This window comes from Callithrix jacchus, chromosome 9 (genome assembly GCF_049354715.1).
Source record: "Callithrix jacchus isolate 240 chromosome 9, calJac240_pri, whole genome shotgun sequence".
Classification (NCBI taxonomy): domain Eukaryota; kingdom Metazoa; phylum Chordata; class Mammalia; order Primates; family Cebidae; genus Callithrix; species Callithrix jacchus.
Window position 1 is genome coordinate 76,419,877 of NC_133510.1, and position 26,199 is coordinate 76,446,075.

Genomic DNA, 26,199 nt, shown 5'->3' on the forward strand with positions numbered 1-26,199 from the left:
AGTACCTAGTTTTAACTCCATATCATTTTAAGAGGCCTTGTAGAGATAGAAAAAAAAACAGTCCTGAATTGCCAACACCACCTGTCTTGTACCGTTGGCAGCTGCTGCATGATGCAGGGAGTATTTCTGCGTGCTGGGAAAAGGAGAAGACAGCAATTGTGAGGCACTGAACTCACTGCTGCCCTCTTAGAGGATAAAGGAAAACCAGACCAAACCCAGCTAATGCCTGCTCATGAAGGGAATATTTAAAGCAGGCCTAGCCAGAGGCAAATCACCAATCCTAGTCATCCAAACTTAAGTTCCCACAAACCTCACCATCAAGGGCTACAGTGCTCTGTTTCTCCAAGTGGACTTGAAAGGCAGTCTAGGCTATAAGGACGGCAAATCTCAGGTAAGCCCTAGTGCTGAACTAGACCCAGAGACAGTGGACTGGGAGGGCATGTGACATACTGAGATACCAATTAGGGCAGGCAAGGGAGTACTGGCAACTCCCATTCCCAAGCCCCTCAGTGTGGGGCTCCTTCCTTCCACTTGAGGAGAGGAAAGATTGGTGAGGATTTTGTATTGCACCTAGGATACTAGTTCAGCCACAGCAGGATAGGGCTCTGGTCAAATAGGAGGCCACCATTCCAGGCCTGAACTCCCAGATGACTTTCCTAGACACACCCCGGACCAGAATGGAACATGCTGCCTTGAGGGAAAAGACCCAGACCTGGCAGCATTTATTACCTGCTAACTGAACAGCTCTTGGGCTCCTAATAACCAGTAGCAATACCCAGGTACTATATCAAGGGCCTTGGGGGAGTCTAAGAAGTTTGCTAGTTTCAAGCACCATCATAGGCATAGAGGGGTAGAGCACCAAGCAGGCTCTTGGAGCCCTCAGTTCTGGGACTTGAATCTTGGACAGCATTTCTGGATTTCCTGTGGGCCAGAAGAAAGTACACTACCCTGAAGGGTGAATCCGAGGCCAGACAGCATTCTCTACAAACTAATTGTAGGGCCCTTGAGCCTTAAGGGAACATCTGCAGTAATCTTGCAGTACTCTTCATGGCCTGAGGTGGGTTGGTAGGTGTGGCTATGAGGTGAAGCTCCTCTGCATTTGGAAAGCAGAGGGAAGAGTGGGAATGACTGCAACTTGTGGTTTCAGTGCCAGCTCAGCCCGAGTACAATATAATACCAGGTAGAATTCTAAAGTTTTGACTCTAGTCCTTGACTACTGAATGGCACTTCTGGATCCCCCAGGGACTAGAGGACCTTGCTGTCCTGAAGTAAAGAACATAAGTCTGGCTGGCCTTGCCACCAGCTGATTGTAGAGCCCCAGGGCCTAGACTAAACATAGGTAGTAAGCCTGGAAGTGGTTACATCAGGCCTTAGGTGAGACCCACTGTTATGCTGGCTTCAGGTCTGATCTAGCACAGTGATAGCGGTGGTGGCCACAGTAGTGCTTTATGTGGCTCAGAACACACACAAAGACTCTGGGAGAATGTAAGAGAAGAAAACCTGAATCTCTAACTGAGAAAGTTGCCAGATTTTGTCCAAGACCATTAAGCTGGTAACTCTATTAGTTTGCAAGAACCACAGCTTTATTGGGCATTGGGTGTCCTCTAAAGCAAATGCAGCTTAGATCACAATGCTCAACTCCATTCAAATAACTGAAAAACCTTTCCAAGAAGGATGGCTACTAATAAGCCTAGACAGTGAAGAAGAATACAATAAATACATAACTCTTCAATGTCCAGACACTGAAGGGCATTCATTAGCATCAACACCATTTAGGAGAACATGACTTAACAAATGAACTAAATAAGGCACCAGGAGCTAAGCCTGGAGAAACAAAGATGTTTCAGCCAACTAATTCAAAATAGCTGTATTGAGGAAACTCAAAGAAATCCAACGTAACACAGAGAAGGAATTCTGAATTCTATCAGATAAATTTAACAAGAAATTAAAATAATTAAAAAGAATTATGCAGAAATTCTGGAGCATAAAATGCAACTGGCATAGTGAAGAATGCATCAGAGTCCATTAATAGCAGAATTAATCAAGTGGATGAAAGAATTAGAGAGCTTGAAGACAGGCTATTTGAAAATCTACAGAAGAGACAAAAAGAAAATAAAAAACAATGAAGCATGCATATAGGATGTAGAAAGTAGCCTCCAAAGGGCAAATATAAGAGCCTTAAAGGGGAGGTAGAGAAAGAGATAAGGTTAGAATGCATATTCAGAGAAATAATGACAGAGAGCTTCCCAAACCCAAAGATATTGATACCAAACTACAAGAAGCTTACAAAACACCAAGCAGATTCAATCCAAAGAAGACTACCTCAAGGCATTTAATTATTCTCAAAGATTAATGATAAAAGAATTATAAACGTGAAGGGCAATGGGGCATACAATGGAGCTACCATACATCTGGCAGCAGACATTTCAGTGGAAACCTTACAGGCTTAATGGAAACCTTACAGGCTTACACCTTAAAAGGTGGCATAATGTATTTAAATCATTGAAAAAAATATTACTTTAGAATAGTATATCTGGTGAAAATATCCTTCACACATAAGGGAAAATAAAGACTTTCCAAGAGAAAGAAAAACTGAGGGATTTCATTAACAAAAAAACTGAACTATAAGAAATACGAAAGGGAGTACTTCAATTAGAAACTCTCTGTTAAGTAATAGTAAGTACACAAAAAATGCAAAACATTATAACATTTTAACTGTATGTGTAAACTACTCTTATTGTAAGAAGAAAGACTAAGCAATAAACCAATCAAACATAATAACTACAACAACTTTTCAAACTATAGTCAGTGCAATAAAATATACACAGAAATAACAGAAAGTTAAAAAGCAGGGAGGCTCAGTTAAGCAATTGATTTTCATTAGTTTTTTTTTTTTACCTGTTTGTTTATGCAAACAGTGTTTACTCATTCTCAGGTTAAAAAAATTAATTATAAGATAGTATTTCCAAGCCTTTTACTTTTAAGCCAAAAAAAATGCAATGGATACACAAAAATAAAAAGCCAAAACTAAATTATAGACCAGAGACAGTCAACTTCACTAGAGGAAGATAAGAAGGAAAGAAAGAAGAAAGAGAAGATCACACACACAAAATAAAACAAAAACAGAAAACAAATAACAATATGGCAGAAGTAATTTCTTACTTATCAATAATAATATTAAACGTACATGGACTAAACTCTCCAACCAAAAGGCATATACACATTTCACCTGTGTAGGCACACATAAACTGAAAATAAAGAGATGGAAAATGATATTCCATGTTAATGGAAAACAAAACAGAGCAAAAGAGCTATAGTTATATCAGAAAACAAGGATTTCAAGAGAAAAACTATAAGAAGAGACAATGATGGTCACTGTATAATGAAAATGTGTCAGTTCAGCAAGAAGATGTAATAATTTTAAATATATATACATCCAACACTGGAGCACCCAGATATATAAAAGAAATATCATTAGAGCTAAAGAGAGAGATAGGCCCCAATACAATAATAACTAGAGACTTCAACATCCCACTTTCGTCATTGGACAGATTTTCTAGATAGAAAAATCAATGAATAATCATCATACTTAATCTCCACTATAGATCTAATTGATCTAATAAACATTTACAGAAAAATTTATCCAATGTCTCAGAATAAACATTTTTTTCCTTGGCACATGGATCATTCTCAAGGATAGACCATATGTTAGTTCATAAAACAAGTCTTAAAATATTAGAAGTACTTTAAATAATATTAAGCAATATGTCTGACCAGCATAAAATGAAACTACAAATTAATAACAGAGGAATTTTGGAGACAATAAAAATACATGGAAATTAAGCAATATGCTTCTGAATGACCAGTTGGTCAAAAAATAATTAAGGAAGAAATTGAAAAAAAAAATGGAAACAAATGATAATGAAAATACAAGATACCCAAACTTATGGGATACAGCAAAAGCAGTACTCAGGGAAGTTTATAGCTATAATCGCTTACATCAAAAAAGAGGAAAAAAATTCAAAGAAACAACCTAATGATACATCTTAAAAAAACAGAAAAACGAGAGCAAACAAAACCCAAAATCACTAGAAGAAAAGAAATAACAAAGATTAATGAAACAGAAAATTGGTATTTTGAAAGGCTTAACAAAGCAGACAAACCTATAGCAAGACCAGCTAAGGAAAAAAGAGAGAAGATACAAATAGATTAAATAAGAAATGTAATGACATCAAATTTGTAATAAAGACTCTCCCACTAAAGAAAAGCATAGGACCTGATGGCTTCACTGCTAAATTCTACCAAACATTTAAAGAAGTACTAATACCAACCCTACTCAAACTATTCTAAGTAATAAGGCTGAGGGAATACTTTTCAGTTCATTCTGTGAGACCAGTATTACCCTGATACCAAGACCAGACAAAGGAATATTAAAAAATATATATACAGGTAAATATCTCAGATTAATATTGATGTAAATATCCTCAATGAAATACTAGTAAACTGAATTCAACAATACATTAGAAAGACCATTCATTATGACTATGTGAAATTTATTCCTGTTATGCAAGGATGTTTAAATATGTAAATGAATTAATGTCATCCATTATGTCAACAGAATGAAGGATAAAACTCATATAAACATTTCAACTGATGCTGAAAGGCATTTGCCAAAATTCCACATTTCTTTATAATAAAAAAAAAACCCAGAACTGATGATAGAAGGAACATAGCTGGACATAATAAAAGCCATATGTGACAGACTCACAGCTACTATGTTATTGAATATTGTACTGAAAGTTCTGGCTAGAACAATCAGACAAGAGAAAGATATAAAGGGCATTCAAATTGGAAAGGAAGAAGTCAAATTATTTTTGTCTGAAGATGATGCAATTTTATATTTGAAAAAAACTAAATACTCCACAAGAAAACTATTAGAACTGATAAACAAATTCAGTAAAGTTGCAGGATAGGAAATCAACATGCAAAAATGAGTTGCATTTCTATATGCCAATGCTGAACAATTGGGGGAAAAAATGAAAAGCTAATCTCATTTACAAGAGCCACACACAAAATTAAATACCTGAGAATTAACCAAAGAAGTGAAAGATCTCTATAGTGAAAACTTTAAGAGGACACCAAAAAATGGGAAAAAAAATTCTATTTTCATGGATTGGAAGAATCAATATTGTTAAAATGCCCATATTATCCAAAGCAATCTAAAGATTCAATGCACTTTCTATCAAAATACCAATGACATTCTTTATAGGAATCGGAAAAGAAATCTAAATTTTATATAAAACCACAAAGTACTCAGAATAGACAAAATTACCCAAAGCATAAAGAACAAAACTGGAGGAATCAGATACCTAATTTCACATTATACTAAAGAGCTATAGTAACCAAAACAACATAGTACTGCATAAAAACAAACACAAAAACCCATGGAACAGAACAGAGAAACAAGGATTAAATCCATACATCTACAGTAAACTTATTTTCACAAAGGTGCCAAGAACATGCACTGAGGAAAAAACAGTCTCTCCAATAAATAGTGCTGGAAAAACTAGGTATTTATATACAAAAAAATGAAACTAGACATTTAATTCTTGCCATATACAAAAATTTAAAGGTAAGACCTCAAAATATGAAACTACTACAAGAATACATTGAAGAAATTTTCCAAAATATTCGTCTGAACAAAAATTTCTTGAGCTATAACTCAAGAAGCACAGGTAGCCAAAGCAAAACTGAACAAATATCACATCAAGTTAAAAACTTTTTCACAGAAAAGGAGGCATTCAACAATTAAAGAGACAGTCCACAGAATGGGAGAAAATATTTGTAAATTGCCCATCTGACAGATTAATAATCAGAATATACAAGGAGCTCAAACAACTGCATAGGAAAAAATTTAGTAATTCAATCCAAAATGGACAAAAGATTTGAAGAGACATTTCTCAAAAAAAGATACCAATGGCAAACAGGCATATGAAAAGATGCTCATCATCACTGAACATCAGAGAATTTCAAATCAAAACTGCAGTAAGATATAATTTCACCTCAGTTAAAATGGCTTATGACCCAAAGACAGGCAACAACAAATGCTGTGGTACCAGTACACAACAGACAAATAGACCAATTGAACAGAATAGAGAACCAAGAAATAAGACTGCACACTAGGAACCATGTGATCTTTGACAAACCTGACAAAAACAAGCAGTGGGGAAAGAACTTTCTATTTAATAAATGGTGCTGGGAGAACTGGCTAGCCATATGCAGAAAATTGAAACTGGACCTCTTCCTTACAAAAATTGACTCAAGATGGATTAAAGACTTAAATGTATAACCCAAAACTATAAAAACCCTGGAAGAAAATCTAGGAAACACCATTCAGGACATAGGCATGGGCAAAGATTTTATGACAAAAATGCCAAAAGCAACTGCAACCAAGACAAAGATTGACAAATGAGACCTACTTAAAATAAAGAGCTTCTGCATGGCAAGAGAAATATCAACAGAGTAAACAGACAATCTACAGAATGGGGGGAAATTTTTGCAATCTATCCATCTGACAAAGATCTAATAGCCAACATCTATAAGGGACTTAAAATTTACAGAAAAAAAATAAACCCATTAATAAGTGAGCAAGGGACATGAACAGACATGTTTCAAAAGAAGACATAGGTGCGACCGACAAACATAAAACCTCAACATCACTGATCATCAGAGAAATTCAAATCAAAATCACAGTGAAATACCATCTCACACCAGTCAGAATGGCTATCATTAAAACAAAACAACAGATGTCAATGAAGTTATTTAAGAAAAAAAAAAGGAATGCTTTTACACTGTTGGTTGAAGTGTAAATTGGTTCAACCATTGTGGAAGACAGAGTGGTGAGTGCTCAAAGATCTACAAGCAGAACAATCCCAGTAGTAGGTATATACCCAAAGGAATATAAATTACCTTTATAAAGACACATGTTCCCTTATGTTTATTGCAGCACTATTCACAATAATGATGACATGGAATCAACCCAAATCCCCATCAATGATATACTGGATAAAGAAAATGTGGTATGTATACACCATGGAATACTATGCAGCCATAAAAAGGAGATCATTTCCTTTGCAGGGATATGAAAGCAACTGGAGGCCATTATCCTTAGCAAAATAATGCAGGAATAGCAAACCAAATACTGCATGTTCTCACTTATAAGCGGGAACTAAAGGATAAGAACACATGGTCACATGCTAGGGAACAACACACACTGGGGTCTGTCATGGGGTGAGCAGTGGGAGGATGAAGAGAATCTGTAAGAATAGCTCTAATGGATGCTGGGCTTAATATCTGGGTGATGGGATATTCCGTGCAGTAAACCACTATGGCACATGTTTACCTGTGCAACAAATGTGCACATCTACCCCTGACTTAAAATGAAAGTTGGACATTGAAGTAAATTAGTACAGTCACTAAGTAGAATAGTTTAGATGTTCTTCAAAAAACTAACAATTTACCTACCATATTATCCAGCACTCCCACTACCAGGTATTTACCCAGAAGAAAGGAGATCAGTATATAGAAGAGATATCTGTATGTTTATGTTTATTGCCACACTGTTTACAATAGCTAAGATATAGAAGCAACCTAAGTGTCTATCAACAGATGAATGGATAAAGAAAATGAGGTCTTTATACACAATGAAGTACTATTAAGCCATAAAAAAGAATGACATCCACTCATTTGCAACAGTATGGATAAACTGGAAATCATTATGTTAAGAAATAAATAAGGCATGTTCTCACTTACTTGTGGGATCTAAAAATCAAAATAATTGACCTCATGGATATAGAGAGTAGAAGAATCATTACTGGTGGCTGGCAAGGGTATTTGGGGGTGGGGGTAGGGAAGAATTGGAATTGGTTAATGATTACAAAAATATAATAGAAATAATAAGTGAGACATACTACTTGATAGCACAGCAGATTGGCTATAGTCAATAATAACTTAATTTTACATTTTATATTGTACATTTGTAAAAATAAATAGGATTGTTTGTAACTCAAAAGATAAATGCTTGAGGGGATGTATACCCCATTCTACATGATGTACGTATTTTACATTGTATGTACTCTATAAGTATTTACCTACTATGTACTCACAAAAAATTTTTTAAAAGAAAAGGAAAGAAAAATATTATAGTAAACTTCTGCATAATGGGAATGGGCCATGTGTCAATAAAACATTAGTATACATAAATGTTGTGTAAACGTTACTGCATTACTCAGAGAAAAGAATTAGAGGCATAATTGTTCTTCAGTGAAAATTATAAGTGGGAAACAGGCACATGTAAGTATGACTCTCAGTGTGATTATCTAAGAATGTGTGTAATTAACTAGCTTTGATGTTTTAGCAAGAATCTGCAAAACTGCAGGAATTCACATGAGAAAATAATTTTTGCCTGCCAAAAGTTGAGTTCTGCTTCAGTTGTCTTCTCATTCTAGAACACAGGCAGAAGGATCAGCTTCTGTTTGGATCAGAGAAAAAAGAAAAGGAGACAATAGAAATTGCAATGCCTCTTAAAACTTCTGAATAGGTATACTGCACACTGTATCCACTCATACTCCATTGGCTAAATTTTATTATATGGCCAACTCCAAGATTTGTGGGATCAAACATCAACATATTCACCAAATGATACACTGACATTATAAGGCAATTGGTCATGTTTTTGTAATTCTCTTATAAAATTAGGTGGATGAGGAAGCAAACTAAACATTCTTTGAAAATATTAATGCAATCTAACATAGGATACATTTGTCATTAGACAGGGTCATGATTGATTTAGTTATATATTAATTAATTCATTCAACACATATTGATTTCCTACTTTATGTTTATCAATGAATGAGATACAATTATTGCCTTCAAGAGATGTGCCCAGAAAGACTGTTGAAGGCAGTAACTAGTAATTATATCATATGATAAATGTCATAATAAGAATTTGCAATAGAGAAGGCTGGGTGTGGTGGCTCACACCTGTAATTCCAGCATTTTGGGAGGCTGAGGCAGGCAGATCACCTGAGGTCAGGAGTTGGAGAGCAGCCTGACTAACTTGAAATAACCCCATGTCTACTAAAAATACAAAATTAGCCAGCCATAGAGGTGCTTGCCTGTAATTCCAGCCACTCAGAAGGCTGAGAAAGGAGAATTGCTTAAACCCTGGAGGCAGAGCTTGTGATGAGATTGTGTCATTGCACTCCAGCTTGGGCCACAAGAGCAAAATTCCGTCAAAAAAAAAAAATATATGGAAGATCTGATATCTTGGCAGCTTCATTATCCAAAATTTTTCTACTTTAAAAAAATTTTACTCTACTTTTAAAAAATCTAACAATGCTAATTTAGTCACTAAACTTGTATCTGAGTGATATTCAGAATAAACAATAATCTATAATTAATTTATAGATAAGTTGATACTTTGAAATAAAGATACAGGAATTTTTGACTTATTATAATATTAATTATGTAATATTAATTTGAAGCCAATGCCTGGCATTCAGTTACTAAAGGGAGTTTGAACAAAACTTTGACAGGGCCTCTTGTTTACAAGAATATTTACTGATGACAAAGGAGAGAAGAAAAAAAGGCAGAAAGAGAAAAAGAAAGAGAAGAATTTACATTGAAACAGGCCCTACAAAAAATAACTTGGGATATGTTTACTGAAATAGAAATATAGAAAGTCCTATATCCTCCAGAAATAAACATTTTAAGTGCAATAAATGGCAATCAGCATAAAGAAGTAATTTTGCCTATTATCCCAAAAATTGTTCTACATTTTGTAGGCTTAATAATACTTTTTCTTCCATTTTATCTATCTACTGCACAGTATAATACTATCATATTTTAAGCAGAAAGATTTATTCAAAATGCTATAAACTTGTTTTTTTCTTTAGGTAAACATAAGCATAGACACACATATTTCATGTATATGTGAAAAGATAATGGATATTGCATTTGAGATGAGCTTATTATCTTGATCATACCATACACTAGTAAAGCATCAGAAAGACATAATAGCAAACCACATTGAGGGCTTTGTTGTTGTTCTTGTTGTTGTTGTTTTGGGGCTCTAATGAATACGTTGTGTCTTAAAGGCCAGGCATGGTGGCTCACTCCAGTAATCCAAGCACTTTGGGAGGGCGAGGTGGATGGATCACGAGGTCAGGAGATCAAGACCATCCTGGCTAACATGGTGAAACCCTGTCTCTACTAAAATATACAAAAAATTAGCCTGGTGTGGTGGCATGCATTTGTACTCCCAGCTTCTCGGGATGCTGAGGCAGGAGAATCGCTTGAACCTGGGAGGCAGAGGTTGCAATGAGCAGAGATCACCGCCACTGCACTCCAGTCTAGCGACAGAGTGAGACTCTCACTCAAAAACAAAACAAAACAAAAAACTAGCATTACATTTTGCTAATTTAACCTAGCTAAACAGTTTATCTGTTTAGAATAAGCATGGGATTACTGTAGTTGAATAGGAAACTATAATATGCACCTATAAATTATTAGGTCTTGTCTCAGGATGCTTAAGCATTTGGATCATTCACTTTCTAAGATAGTCAGTCACACTCCCTGTCCAGCTTGCATCTCTGTAATGGAGTTCTGCTGTCAGAATTCAAAATAGTCAAATTCAAGACTAGAACAACCACTATGTTTCCATGAAAGATAATGTGTTTTGACAAATGCTGTTCACTTGTATCAACAGAATAATTTAGAACAAAATTCATTAGTGTTTATCATTTTTTCCTATTTCCTCAGTTATAAAATCTCTCCTTTTGTCTCCTTGTAAGAAAATAAAACTAGAGTAGGTACCCATGGGAATTGTAAGCATTTCCACATTTAATTGAATGCTGGAGCATATAAAACTTCACTATAAATTTTTTGAATGAATTTTCCACACTTTCTGAAAATTGCCTTTTGTCATTCAAATACGTATTGTGAAAGGGCAAAGAACAAATTTAATTTAACTTCTAACTCTGAGTGGATCTCATCAGTGTTTTGGTAACAGTCCAGTTAAATATGATGAAGTGGATAGAATTTATCAAGTCTTAACTCTAGAGTATAAGTGCTCTACTACAGAAAACATGATTTAATGATTGTAACACTAGTTGTATGGTTGAGAATACATTTAGAAAGAGGCTCATTTCTTAGAGTGGAATAATCCTAACCTGCACATTTGATGGCTTAGCTGTGCCTCACTGAGAATGCCGGTTGGTTCAGAAGCCAAGTGGGATTCTCTGCCATTACTGGTTATAGAAAGTTCATACAGATTTTCAGTATCATTAATTTTATCTAAGTATAGATACTTTTTTATAACTAGATTAAATAAGGCTTTTAAAAGTTTAGTGAATTTGTTCCTTAGATTTTCTGAGTTCTGGGATGGAGTGTGTGTTTGTGGGGGGTGATGGCGGTGGTGAGTAGAGAGAATGAATTCCTATGTTTATTTGTTTAAAACTTTAGGTGATTTATCATAATGAAAGAACTCTTCCTTATATCGTACACAAATTTGGAAATTTCAAAGAAATAATTTATTAATAAAAGTAATGCATATATTTTAACAGCGATATTTATATACTATATATAAATGAACACTTCTATCTATATTGCTGAAATCGATGATGTATTACTGTTTAGCTTGTAGCAATTTAAATGTGAAAGGGCCTTCTTCAAGTAGCTAGCATGATAGCACTAACTTTATTACAGTCAATAATATAAATTGATTAATTTAATTTTATTTAATGTATTTTGTTATATACTTTATAATTAATTACCATGTAATCAGCATATTTATATCTATCAAACATAATTTAAATAAACAGCATGTTATCCCTCTCGTCAGATTTCATTAGATGAAATTCAATTAATTATTATTAATTTTCTTATGAAAGAAATTTGTGATACATAATAAAATGATACCATATAATGAAGGAAAAAAACACTTTATATAAATATACATGTCATTTAAGTAGGCAGTTTGAAATGACAATGAAAAAATAACCAGAATATTAAAATTCAAATTTTAAAGTTCCAAATTAAAACTGAACATTTTTAGCATTTATTATAAAGACAATTATAATAAAGCATTATCTGAGACCCTGAAAAAGAAGGGAATTCTGCAATTTGCAACAAGATTAATGAATATGGACATTATGCCCAGTTAAATAAACCAGAAAGAGACAAATACTATATGATCTAATTTATAAATTATATGTGAAATTAAAAAAAAAAAAGTTGAACTCATAGCAGTAATAGAAAGTAGAATGTTGGTTACCAGGGCCTTGGGGTGGAAAAAATGGGGAGATGTTGGTCAAATTATATAAACTTTGTTACAAAATGAATAAATTCTGGAGACCTACTATATATAATATATAATGTATTTTCAATTTGAATTGAAAAGTGTGTCATCAAAACACAGAAATTTAAAATAGTACACTGAAACCAAATAATACAAAAGAGATAAAAGTGAAGGAATAGAGACCATGGAAGGACATACTTTATAACATTCAAAATTAAGGATTAATGTATGGTAAAAGACAATTAAATGTTAATTTAAAAATAACACGTGACAGGTAAAGTGGTATAAATATTTATAGCTCAGGCAAACCTAAGAGCTTTAAAGGCAAGAAGCAATAGGGTTCCAAATACAAGTGCACAGGACAAAAACTTTCATGATAGCAGGAAGCCTATCATGAGAAAACACAATCACGTAGGTAAAATGAACCAAAGCAAGGTATATAACAAAAGCATTGTATGAGACAATTTTTTTTTTTTTGAAGCAGGGCCCCACTCTGTCACACAGGCTGGAATGCAGTGGTGTGATTATAGTTCACTAAAACCTCAAACTGGGGCTCAAACAATCCTCCCACAGTTAGGATTACAAGAGAATGCCACCATGCCTCGCTAATTCTTTTTTGTTTTTATTTACAGATATTTGTTATGCTCTCTAGACTAATCTCCAATTTCTGGCCTTAAGTACTCTTCCCATCCTCACAAGTGTGACCTGGCCATATGAATCCATTTTTGCAAAATATGATACAAAACTACCTATATGAAGAATATCATTTGAATATGATTTACGTATAATGGACAGAGAATGATGTAGAAACATTTACTGTCTGCTGCTGAGTATAAAGCTCTACTTTCTTTTTTGCTTGATATGTTTCTTATATGCATATTTTTATTGTTTTATAACAGTTGTCCTCCCCCAAAAAATAAAAGATAAGTTATAATTTTCAAGAATTATGGAGAATTTTCTGGAAACCAAAAATGTCGTCTACATTTTTTGTTTGTTTTGAAACCCTAAGACTTTGTTCTTTGTTATGAGGACATACAATCAGAACTGAAAACGCTGGCATTTTTATCATGTTCATCCTAGAATAAACTATTTTTTTCTGACAATACCTGATAAGCCAGGCTGTGTGGAAAATTTTATATTGACCTTCTCTAAAACATTTATTATAAATATTAAATAATTATGAGACAAATGTTGCTTTAAAGAACCTTCTCTTGGAGGGAGGGGTTAAGATGACTGAATAGGAACAGCTCCCATCTGCAGCTCCCAATGAGACCAATGCAGAAGACAGGTGATTTCTGCATTTCCAACTGAGGTACCTAGTTCATCTCATTGGGACTGGTTAGACAGTGGGTCCAACCCATGGAAGGAAGGCAGAAGCAGGGTGGAGTGTCGCTTTACCCAGAAAGTGCAAGAAGCTGGGGGACCTCCCTCTCCCAGCTAGGGGAAGCTGTGAGGGACTGTGCTAACTGACTAGTTTACTATGTTTTTCCTACCGTTTTTGCTGTCTTCAGACTCCCACACAGGCCTACACCACCAAGGCCCTCTGTTTCAAGCAGAAAACTGGACGCCTGTTTGGGCAGTCACCGAGCTAGCTACAGAAGTTTTTGTTGTACTCCAGTGGCGCCTGGAACCCAAGTGAGATGAAACTGTTCACTCCTCTGGAAAGGAGGCTGAAGCCAGAGAGCCAAGTGGTCTCACTCAGTGGGTCCCACTCCCATGATGTTCAGCAAGCTAAAAACTACTGGCTTGAAATACTTGTTGCTAGAACAAATGGGTAAATTTCTGAACACATACACCCTCCCAAGGGGAACTGGAAGAAATTTAATCCCTGAATAGACCAATAACAAGTTATGAAGTTGAGGTAGCAACTAATAGACTACCAACTAAAACAAGTCTGGGACCAAATGGTTTCACAGCAGAATTCTACCAGAGGTACAAAGATGAGCTGGTATCATTCCTTCTGACACTATTACAAACAACAGAAAAAGAGTGATTCCTCCCTAACTCATTTTATGAGGCAAACATCATTCTGATACCAGAACCCTGCAGAGACACAACAAAAAAGAAAATTTCGGACCAATATTCCTGATGAATAATGATGCAAAAATCCTCAGTAAAATACCAGCAAATCAAATTTAGTAGCACATCAAAAATTTTAACCACCACTATCAAATTGGCTTCATCCCTGGGATGCAAAGCTGGTTCAACATAAACCAATCAATAAACATAATCCATCAAATAAACAGAACCAATGACAAAACCACATGATTATCTCAAAAGATGCAGAAAAGGCCTTTGATAAAATCTGACAGCCTTCATACTAAAAACTCTCAATAAACTAGGTATTGATGGAATGTATTTCAAAATAGTAAGAGCTATTTATGACAAACTCAAAGCCAATATTATACCAAATGGGCAAAATCTGGAAGCATTCTCTTTGAAAACTAACAAAAGACAAGGATGCCCTCTCTCATCACTCCTGTTCAACAGAGTACTAGAAGTTCTGGCTAGGACATTATGGCAAGGGAAAGAAATAAAGCATAATCGAATAGGAAGAGAGGAAGTCAAATTGTCTCTGTTTGCAAATGACATAATTGTATATTTAGAAAACCCCATCATCTTAGCCTCAAAACTCCTTAAACTGATAAGCAACTTCAGCAAAGTTCCAGAATACAAAATTAATATGCAAAAATCACAAACATTCCTATATACCAATGATAGACAAGTAGAGAGCCAAATCATGAGAGAACTCTCATTCACAATTGTTATAAAGAGAATAAAATATCTAGGAATACAACTTACAAGGGACATGAAGGACCTCTTCAAGGAAAACTACAAACCACTGCTCAAGAAAATAAGAGAGGAAACAAATGAAAGAAAATTCCATGCTCATAGCTAGGAAGAACCAATATTATGAAAAAGACCATACTACCCAAAGTAATTTATAAATTCTAGTCCAATCAAGCTACCATTGACTTTCCTCACAGAAAAAAAATAAAAACTACTTTAAATTTCATATATAACCAAAAAATAAAGCCCATATAGCCAAGAAAATATTAAGCAAAAATAAGAAAACTAGAGTTATTGTACTACCTGACTTCAAACTACACTACAAGGCTACAGTAACCCAACCATCATGGTACTGGTACCAAAACAGACATACAGACCAATGGAACAGAACAGAGACTTCAGAAATAACACAACACATTTAAAACCATCCAATCTTCAACAAACCTCACAAAAACAAGCAATGGGCAAAGGATTTCATAGTTAACAAATAATGCTTAGAAAACTGGTTAGCTATATGCACAAAACTGAAACTGAACCCCTTCCTTACACCTTATACAAAAATTAACTTAAGATGAATTAAAGACTTAAATGTAAAACCCAAAACCACAAAAACCCTAGAAGAAAACCTAGTAAATACCATTGAGGATTTAGGAATGGGCAATACCAAAAGCAACTGCAACAAAAGCCAAAATTGACAAATGGAATTTAATTAAACTAAAGAACTTCTGCAAAGCAAAAGAAACTAGCATCAGAGTGAACAGGCAACCTATGGAATGGGAAAAAAATTTTGCAATCTACCAGTCTGACAAAGTTCTAATATCCAGAACCTACAAGGAACTTAATTGACAAGAAAAAAATGAACAATCCTATCAAAAAGTGGGTAAAGGATATGAACAGACACCCAACAATAGACACTTCACCATCAAAAAGGTTTAGCATAACTTCCCATTTCTCAGAATTGGACATCATGACTTTTAAAATGTACAGTATGAAAAGGCGGGGAAGGAAAATTAATCTTACAATGGAGAAACCTAAAAAACATTGTCTCAACCTGCTGATCAAGGCTAATCTCAACAGTTAAAACTCATGTTGATATTATATACCTTTGATATGATATGATGAAAATGGCACTTTATCTCTGTTATCTTCCTCCAGAAAAACTGTAATTCCAGCTGAATTACAAGAAAATGTCAGAAAAAGTCCCAATTAAAGGAAATATATAATTGAGTTTTCCTGAGTGTTCTAGACTTATATTTCAAAGCATTTGATAAGGTGACTGTTAGCATATTTTTATAACAGTCACTTTTTTCACTAGTCAAAAAAAATTACATAAAGAGAACGATAACTGTAGTATGTTAACTTATTTTACCTTTACAGCATGGAATAAGAGAGAAGGTTCTTTTTGTTTTCGTTATTTTACTTGGTAAACATGCATAGAATTTTGTCAATATTACTGATCTTTTCAAAGACCAATTTTGTTAATTTCATTGATTGTCTACATAGCTTTCATTGAATTTGGTTTTATTGATTTGTTTGCTTTAGGTTTAAATTATGTTTCTCTTGTTTCTTAAAAAGGAAGCTGAGTTATTGATTTTAGGACTTTCTTCTTTTCTAATATATGAATCTGATGCTATACATTTTCTTTCTAAAGCACTACTTTAGCTGCATACAAATTTTAATGCACTTTCATGTTTCTTTAGTTCAAAATATATTCAATTTCTCTGGAGACATCTTAAAGTCATTCTATCAGTCCTTGCCTTAAGACAGATTAGAGAGAGAGAGAGAGAGAGAGAATCTTCAAATAGCACTATACCATTTCAAGTATACTGTAGGACATTTAATATTATTTTCAAATTCTAATTTCTGTCTCTTGTGACATTGCTGTTATTGATTTTGTTTATGTACATTTTATCATCAACCAATGAATTTTTACTATTATATTTTTTAAATAATATTTTTTAGATCAATTAAGAGTTAGATTAATAAAAAATACCCCATTTTACTATCATTTAGTCCTTCTCTGACATTCTAATTTTCTTTATGTAGATCCAAGCTTCTTTCCTTTTATCCGAAGAACTTTTAGCATTTCTTTTGCCGGTAACAATGTCCCTCAGTTTTATTTGTGTTTTGTCTGAGAACCTTATTATTTCTCATTTACTTTTGAAGAATGATTTGTTGGTTATACAATTCTAGGTTTGAGAGTTCTTTTTTCTTTCAACATTTTAAATATAATACATTGCTCTCTGCTTGAATGATTTATGAAAATAAGTCCATTGATATTTTATCTTTTGTTTGTCATAGGTAATTTTTGGCTCTAGCTTTTTATTAGGATTTTTTTTTTTTTTTTTTTTGCCTTTGGTGTCCTGCAATTTGGCATTATATGCTTAGGGTGTTTGTTTATGCTTTACTTTGTTGGCATTTATCTTTTTGATGTTCTCTAAGCTTGATGGCTCTGAAATAGTTTGGGGTCTGTCATTAATTTTGAAAAATTCTTGCCCAATATTACTGCAAACACATCATATTAACCTTTTTATCTTTTCTTTTTTCTCATTCTGTTTTCTTGTTAAACATGCATCGTCCTACAGTTCTTGGATATATATATTTTTTTAATTTTTCATTCATTTCAGATCAGAACATTTTTACTGACCAGTGATCAAGCTCAATCACCCATTTCTCAGTCTTTTCAAGTCTACTGATGAGCTCATAAAATAATTCTTATTTTCTATTACACTATTTTTATTTATTTTTGTTTGATTGTATTGAGACAGGGTCTCACTCTATTGCCCAGGCTGGTGTGTAGTTGTGTAATCTCGGCTCACTGAAGCCTCCACTGCCTGGGTTCAAGTGATTCTCCCATTTCAGCCTCCTGAGTAGCTGGGACTACAGGTGCGTGTCACCATGCCCGGCTATTTTTTATATTTTTTTGTAGAGATGGGGTGTCAGTATGTTGGCCAGGCTGGTCTAAAACTCCAGACCTCAAGTGATCCACCCACCACAGCCTTCCAGAGTACTGGGATTATAGGCATGAGCCACCATGCCAGCATATAATCTTTTTGATTTCTAATATTTCCTTCGGATTTTTGTCAATAGTTTCCATTCTCTCTGCTTACATTACCCACTTGTTCTTGCATATTGTATACTTTTATATTAGACCCTTTAACACATTGGTTATAGTTACTTAATATTTCCTACTTGATACTTCCAATATACTGATCACATCTCCATCAGGATGTGATGCTTACTTTGTCTTTTCACACCTGTGTTGCCTTATTTTCTGGAATGACATAATTGTTTTATAAGAGATGGATATGCTGTATTGGGTAATAGGAACTGAAGTGAAAAAGCTTTTTTTTCTGAGGATTTATGTTAGGAGTTAGGTGATGTTTAATATTGGTCTTATCTATGGGTACCAGAGCCTTCCATTTCCTCTAATGGCCTTTTTCTGTTTCCCTCTTGACTTTGGGCTTCCCTAACTAATCTTCCCCAGAGAGAGTCTGTCTTGCAGCTTTTTCAGTTAAAACAAACTTTTTATACTGGAGTCCTGTTGTTGTGATGCTAAAGTACAGGGCAAGCGGGGGCAGGGGGTTAATAATCTTTCCATCTAATTTCAAAGTTTTAGTGCGCATGTGTCTCAGGCTTTTACATTTGCATGGGTTTATCCAGTAGTTTTGCTTTTCTCCACCACCTTCTTCTTCCCATTTTTCCCTACTGCATCATTCTCAGTCCGTTTCCTTGAAGCCCTGACTAATGTTGCACATGAGTTTTTCTTTCAGTTTGGTGAGGTAGAAAGGTTAGAAGAATTCCTTCAACTTGAAGGAATGCTTTTTCCCCTAACTAGGTTAATGCTCTGACAAATCTGTCCCTGCAACATTTATATTTGCTACAGATAAGTCTTCAGGCCTATTTCAAAATAATTACCCTTCCCTTCCACTGTCAAGATCAAAGGGGACATTTGAATCATCTTCATTATGAGAGCTAGGCATAGTTAGCTACTAGATGGTAAGCATGAAATTGTGAATACAACCAAGAATCTCCCACACGCATACTAACCTACCTTCAGCCTACAGGAATTAGTCCAAATTATCATTACGTATTCCTATCAGTTTATTGCTTCAGAGGGTTCTGCTCCAGGTAAGCACACCTGGCTGTGTTTCTCTGGATAAATCTGTCATTACAAATTTCGAGATGGTAGTTTGCCCTGCAACCTCAGTTTATAACAAGTCAGTGAAAAACAATTGATTTTCACTTTGTCCTGCCTTTTCTCTTAGTAAGGACAGAATTCATAACTTCTAAATTCTTTATATGCCAGATAGAAGACTGGAAGTCAACATTACTTAATTGACCAACATTGTAATGAGTAATTCTTTAATGACACAAAAAAATGAACGACACAATATTAAGTCAAAAACTAAGATATAATTGCACATGAAAGTATAAAGCATGATCTTATTCATGTAAGATAACTGTTATGGGATGTTTGAAAAATACCAAAATAGCCATTATTTCTGGTTAGTGATATTATTGAAGAAAGTGTTACATTGCTTTTGTCTCAAATTATTCTTTAATAAGCATTTATTACTTTATTGCCACACGTTACAAATAATAATTATTTAACCAATTTTTAAAATAAATTTATGTGATTATCACAATAAAGTACTTGAGCTTATAAACTAGGGTAATAATCAGTTGACTTTTCAAAAATATGAAGTAAAAATATATTACTATTATATATTAAATACTGTAATTTTCCAGGCCATTAATCAACAAATACTTAGGTATTAATAAATTCAGGGGTAGAATCGTTGAGTAAGGTGGCTATAAACTAGATCTTTAAGTTGGAAAATATTTGAGTAATAGAGGGAAAATGTATTATAAAATAAATATAAATACATTCATATACATATGCATACACAATTGTTTCTTACAAAAAAAATAGACAAGTTCTTGCAATATTGCTCAGGCTGGTCTTGACTTTGGCCTCCCAAATTGTTGGGATTACAGGCATGAGCCACCATGCCTGACCTTCAATTGTTTCTTATTCAAGTGAATAGCTGTTCTTTGAACTAGAATAAAAAAGCCTGTCTAGAATTGCTTGAATGCTCTTTGTGAATTATTATAAAGAGGTCATTTAAGAACAGAGTTACTCCCTCTCCTCTAATGCTTGTCTCTTGGCTTTTATAACATACTCAAGTCCTGCAGAGCTCCATAATTTACAGCACTTAACTAGCTGTCATACATAATGAAAAGAAATTCTTCAATGTATCTGGCAATAATTCACCAAGTTGTCAAACTAGATTATTAGCTCCATTAAAATCCAATCAGACAAAATAAATGAGATGCTTAATTAATTTCACCATATGTTGGTTATAGTTTGACCTCTTCTGGAGGGAATGATATATATATATATATATGCACACACACACACACACACACACACACATATATATATACATATATATACACAATTATATATATATATATAATTTATATCTATTCAGAATAGAGGTACACACATATACATGACGTGATTACTTCAGAGAGCAGTTTCATTTTAAATGTGAAGCCAACAATAAATGTGACTAGTTGCTTTGTCTGAATTGTTATACATACTATGATATAGTTTTTATCTGAGCTTGGAGCATTCATTGACATCTACACATTTACAAATATATTTTTCTTAAAAATGACAAGCTGAATATGTCATCCATGACACAAAGAATAAAGCTTGTATTGTATATCTGTAAAATAAGTGGCTTACATAAATGTGATGTTTTCTGCCATAGACAAATGGGCCATATGGCCCATGTGTTTTTATAGCAAAAGTAATTTTTTGGTATGATCATAAATGTTCCCCCCTTTAAGAAAAAAAGAGAGTAAGAAAGAAGAAAGAAGAAGAAAAAGGAGGAGGAGGAGGAGGAAGAGGTGGGGGGAGGGGAGGAGTGAGGAGAGAGGAGAGAGGAGGGAGAAGAAGAAGACCTACTGTAGATGATAGGGGGATGGATGCAGCAAACCACCATGGCATGTGCATACCTCTGCAACAATCCTGCATGATCTGCACATATACCCCAGAATTAAAAGTATAATAATAAGAAAAGAACTTCACATATAGTAATTACTAGAGTGTCAGCTATTATTTGTGACTGGAGGAGGTAAAGGAAGAAAAGTCATAAATATATGTTTTCATATTGTATTTCTGAAACTAATTCTTCCTAGATTGTAAACTAAGTCATTGAATAGTCTAAAAATAGTCTACAACCTGAAGATTGAACCCATTGTGCTATTTATTTCCAAGATACATGCAAAGTTTAGGGATAGAAAAGAGAAAGAACTTTTAATAACATTCACTGGTAAAGTCAGAACTCCCTAATTTCCAGAAAATAAATGGAAAAAATGCTACATGTCAAAGAAGAAGAAGGTGGGGGAAGAGGAGGGGGAGGAGGAGGAGGAGAACAAAGAAGAAAGAAAGAAGGAGGAGGAGGAGCAGGAGGAAAAGAAAGAAGAGAAGAAGAAAGGAGGAAGGAGAAAGGAAGAAGGAAAAAGGAGAAAAAGAAGGGAGGCAGTGGCAGCAGTTATGGTTTATTTCCTCTGGAGATATTGTCTGGTTTTGTTTGGGGACATCTTTGTTAGTTATAGGTTTTCTGTTTAGCTTATATAAAGTCAGCGTTTTTGGGTGTCTTTTAAAACTCTTACTTCTATCATAAAAGATGAGGTGATGCCTATTCCTAAATAATATTTTCTTTAATGTTAAAGTATTCTAAGAATCTGAAGATCTGGTTTTATATTCAAGCTCTTCTACTTATTGTTTGTTTAACCTTCATCAAATTATTTAAACTTTCTTTTTTTTTTTTTTTAAGACACAGTCTTGCTCTGTCACCCGGGCTGGAGTGGTGCAGTAGTGTGATCTAGGCTCACTTCAACCACCCCCTCCCAGGTTCAAGGGATTCTTGTTCCCTAACCTCCCAAGTAGCTATGGTTACAAGTGTGTGCTACCATGCCTGGCTAATTTTTGTATTTTAAGTTGAGATAGGGTTTCACCATGTTGTCCAGGCTGGTCTCAAACTCCTGATCTCAAGTGATTCACTCACCTCAGCCTCCCAAAATGCTGGCATTACAGGTGTGAGCCACCACCCCTAGCCTATTTAATCTTTCTGAGCTTTAGTTCCCTCAACAATAAACTAGTTTAATGCTATCTATATCACATATATTTTGTAAGTAGTAAATACAATTCTGTATATGAGTAAACTTCCTAAATTTAAAGGGCTGTGCAAATGCAAAGTAAAAGTGTAGCAATCAGGTTATTGTTACTCTTACATGGTTACATGGCTCAGGAATCATAAGCATAACAGGGTATTTAACAGTTGTATTTAACGGTGTAGAATTTCACTTGTGTCCAAAGATATTTAATGAGGAGTTCTTTGTTACACTTCAATCTACTTTCTCATATCTCCCATGCTTGAAGATCAAAACGACAACATTATATCTAATGGCAAATTTTGACATCACACTAAAGAAAATTAGTTTACTTTTGTACAAAAATATCTATAAAAAGAGCTACCTTTATGTGAATGTCAACCTAATTCAAATGTTCTTAAGCATTTTATATGAATTAATTTATTTAAATCTCACCACTTTATGAATTAATTTTTGTTATAATCACCCTAGTTTTACAGACGCTGAAGCTGAGGTATGGCGAGATTAAGTAACCTCCTATTTAGTCAGCTTGTAAATGAAAATATCATGAATTGAACATGATTTTAGGATCTACGATATTAAGCAAGATGCTACACTACCTTTGAAATCTAGACTGAAGCACAGACCTGAACTCAGAAACTTAGATTTTAACTATTTTTTTTTTAATTTTAAAAGTTGTTTTAGGCTAATTGGCTGTATTATACCATTAACGACAACAACAAAAATATTGAATTGACAAAAATAATAGCTGATGCGTTGGGATACATGCTAAAAGCTTTACGTGACAATGTCATGCAATTTTTAAAATGATTATATAGCAGTTATTTTAATCTCCTTTAAGAAAAATCAACCTTAAAACTTCAGTAAAATCCTCCTAACAATACAGCTAACAAGTGAAGTAACTTGGTGTTTCATTCTTGACTGTTTTCCTAACCACTACACCATCTCAGTGTTTTGAAGATAATCTTAAAAAAGAGGTAATCATTTTTCTATTATATATCACATTCTGCAAGCTGAAATAAATTAAACGTGTTTAACCTCTATGACAATAACAATTGTCAAAGCAAAAATTATAAGATAATTTTAAAATTGAGTATTCACTGCTGTGTTTTGAAGCATGCTTTAGGAATTTACCATCTTTTATAAAGTCCTTGAGCCTTAATATCCGGTCTTGAGATATTAAGAGTGGGAAGATTTACATTCACTATTATTTTTTCTGCCTAATACAGAGGAATGTGCTATGAGAAGAGAAAATAAGATCAAATATATAAATATACCTTTAAAATTTTAAAATTATATAAAACTGAATACTATGACTGAAGAAGGAAGTATAGGTCAGGTTTAACAGAATTTTCATTAGAAACCTTTAATAGAAAGTAATTTTCATTAGAAGCCTTTAATAGAAAGTAATGATTGCAATGGAATCAAAATATATATTAGTTGTAGAATAGTTAGATGGCTTAAAAGGTATACGAGAATCACTATTAGGAAATTAATTTAAAATTAGATCCTCACCCATAGTAACCCTATTTTCTTATTGAGTAGATATCTAATAGAGCAAATGGGCGTACTTTTCTAAAAATAAATACCACATGACATTCTGAGACAGGAGATGCTAAAATCATACTTTAAAGCCTACAGCTTTGGGCTTCCACTTTCTTAGTATCTGAGCAGTGTCTTCTGTGGTTTACTTTTGTTTTTGTGGAAGAGTCAATAAGAAGCATCTACAGTTTGTTCCAAAATCATCCAGTGGAAATTCTTTCAGTCACAAAAGGTGGTGTTCTTTGTGTCATTAAAGTTCTCAGTTAAACAAAAATTTAAATAAACAAAAAAAAAAACAAAACAAATTCATAAACTCACAGAAAATAGTTTTATTAAAGAATACTAAGTGACAACCATACATGCCCTACAGTATAGGAGCAGAAGAAGCTCCTGAGGGCTTTAAGAGACAAGTCACGTTTCTACCAGCCTGTTTATAATTTCTGCCAGTTATTACGAGAAGACCACTGTTTCTTGACTCTAGATATTTAAAGGAGAAATAAGTTGAGACTTAAGATTTAAGACCGACCACCTTCCCTAAAGTAGACATACCACAACAAACCCAAAAACCCATAAGAAAGCAATAAGTGAAGTCTAGAGATCTGTTTGTTAAGACCAATCTACATAGCAATGGTTGAGTAATTAAGAGGCTATGCTACTGAGAGGGTCTATGCTCAAGCCAGAAACCTGTACTATTCTAGCCAGACACCTGAGTACTGTACTTTGGCATTTGCACTGGATGCTAGGCAATGATGTTGGAACCATCATTAATGCTTTCCCTAACAAAGAAGAGACCTATGCCAATTTCCTAATTTAAAAATCAATTATTTGTAGCATCTGCTTAATTATGCTACTTTTTCCTGAATTGAAATCTCATGTGAGACCACCAAATATGTTTTGCATTAACCCCTGGTATTTTGCTTCTGTATGTAAGAATACATGATAAAGAGGACTTCGCAGATGGAATTAAGATTTTGGACTGGTCCAGCACCGTGGCTCATCCCTATAATCCCAAAATTTGGGGACCAAGGCAGGTGGATCACCTTAGGTCAAGAGTTTGAGACCAGCCTAGCCAACATGGCAAAACCCTGTCTCTACTAAAAAATATAAAAATCAGCTGGGCGTGATGGTGCACCTGTGGTATCAGCTACTTGGAAAGCTGAGGCAGGAGAATCACTTATCCCGGGAGGCAGAGGTTGCAGTGAGTTGAGATGGAACCACTATACTCTAACCTAGAAAAAAGAGCAAGAGCAAGAATACTCTGCCTCAAAAAAAAAAAAAAAAAAAAAAAAAAAAATTCAACCATAAAATAAAGGATTTTTCTGTATCACCTGTGAGGCTTCAAGGTAATCACCTAGCTTTTTAAAAGGCACAAAATTTCAGTCAGAGATGTAAAACTGGACAAGAGGCAGGGGAAATTTGAAGCATTAGAGGAACTCAACCCACCATTGCTGGGTTTGAAAATAAAAGGAACTCAAGACTCAAGACACACAGCAGCTTTTAGAACAAAGAAAATAGTGACCTCCACCACACAACAGTAAGAAACAGAGTTCTGCCATCATCTGCATGAGCAAGAAAATCAATTCTTCCCTGGAGGCTCCAGAAGGGAATGTAACCCTGCAAACCCTGATGTTAGGCCCGTGAAACCTGTAATGGACTTCTGCCTTACAGAACCATAAATCGACAAATTTGTGTTAAGCTGCTAAATTTGTGTTCATTTGTTAAGGCAGCAATAGAAATAATGTACATAACTTTGTACATCTTATAATATGTGCACATATGTGCGTAAAGGTATGCACATATTCTAAAATGTACATCTTATAATGTGCACATACCTTTATTTCGTGACCTATTTACTATGTACTATATTGCTTGACACTCCAATACATGAGAAAGAAAACCATTGTCTCTTTACATTCTTCCTCCTCTATTCTCTACTTTTGGACATCAGGCTAGTATACACTAAGTTTACATTACAGTAAACAGCAGCTATGGATTCACTAATACTATTTTCAATCTTAATGCCTTTACATTTACATAATCAAGAGATTTAAAACATTTACAATCAACTCTACAATTATAATCAAATGCTCTGTTTTGTCTATAGGTTATTCTGTAAAATCTAAAAGTCTAAGAATACACATTATCTATAATATTTAATAATGCAAATATGATCATGGTAAAACCACTGAATACCAGAGTAGTTCCATCTATAGAATATGTTCCTCTATAAAATATGTTCGTATTCATACTTCACATTTAATCCATATATTACTTGCACCAAAGTCAAATGAATTGTTATTCTTTCTATTACATTAATT